This window comes from Anabrus simplex, chromosome 2 (assembly GCF_040414725.1).
Source record: "Anabrus simplex isolate iqAnaSimp1 chromosome 2, ASM4041472v1, whole genome shotgun sequence".
Classification (NCBI taxonomy): domain Eukaryota; kingdom Metazoa; phylum Arthropoda; class Insecta; order Orthoptera; family Tettigoniidae; genus Anabrus; species Anabrus simplex.
Window position 1 is genome coordinate 229,617,938 of NC_090266.1, and position 1,304 is coordinate 229,619,241.

Below are 1,304 nucleotides of genomic sequence, written 5' to 3' on the forward strand. Positions count from 1 at the left end.
GTGGAGTCAATGGTAGTCTTCTGAGCGGACGCCGGGAGTGCAGGCCTCCTTCAACCAATCGACGGGAAATTGTTCTGGTCGATATTGGAACAGCCAGGGCGTCTTGCACATGCTGAAGAATGGCGGTTGACGTGGCGTGCGGGGCTGCCACCGCTTGGCGGCGGATGCGCCGATCCTCGCGTGCTGACGTCACTCGGGCGGCGCCTGGACCCCTCGCACGTGCCACATGTCCCTGCGCCAACCATCTTCGCCACAGGCGCTGCACCGTGGACACATCCCAATGGGTATCGGCTGCGATTTGACGAAGCGACCAACCTGCCCTTCTCAGCCCGATCACCATACCCCTCGTAAAGTCGTCTGTCTGCTGGAAATGCCTCCATTGACGGCGGCCTGGCATTCTTAGCTATACACGTGACCTGTGGCACACGACAACACGTTCTACAATGACTGTCGGCTGAGAAATCACGGTACGAAGAGGGCCATTCGCCAACGCCGTGTCCCATTTATTGTTCGCTACGTGCGCAGCACAGCGGCGCATTTCACATCATGAGCATACCTCAGTGACGTCAGTCTACCCTCCAATTGGCATAAAGTTCTGACCACTCCTTCTTGGTGTTGCATTTGCTCTGTCAGTCAGTGTAAATAAATTGGTATTTTAGGAAGGCTGCTTAGGATGTGGTATGTACTCCGCACGCTTGTACGTGGCCAAGATAAGTGAGTAAGTGATGGTGATACATGGTCGAAGTAACTCACATTGCATACGTATTGTACACATGCGGTCTGTCCTCGTTGTAGGATCACACCTGTGTCCCTGTACACAACGTAACAGTAAATAAAACGAGGCAATACACGTGCTTCCACCACTGTTCTGTTTAGTTTATCCAGAAAAAATCTATTTTAGCATGTTTATAGAGTGAAGAGAAGCAACACCTGATTTTGTTATATTTGACATTTGAGTAGTCCAAGACAGGTTTTCTTCCAGCGTAATGCAATGGCATTTCATTGTGGATGCGGGTGATGTTCTACTGTCACGAATGAGATGAATATCCGGAAATTTATGAAGATTAGAAAAAACGTTGAAAGAATAATAATGATAATAATAATATAATATAATTTCGTGTGGCTATTTCTAGCCGAGTGCAGCCCTGGTAAGGCAGACCCTCCGATGAGGGTGGGCGGCATCTGCCATGTGTAGGTAACTGCGTGTTATTGTGGTGGAGGATAGTGTTATGTGTGGTGTGTGAGTTGCAGGAACGTTGGGAACAGCACAAACACCCATCCCTCGGACGATTGGAATTAACCAA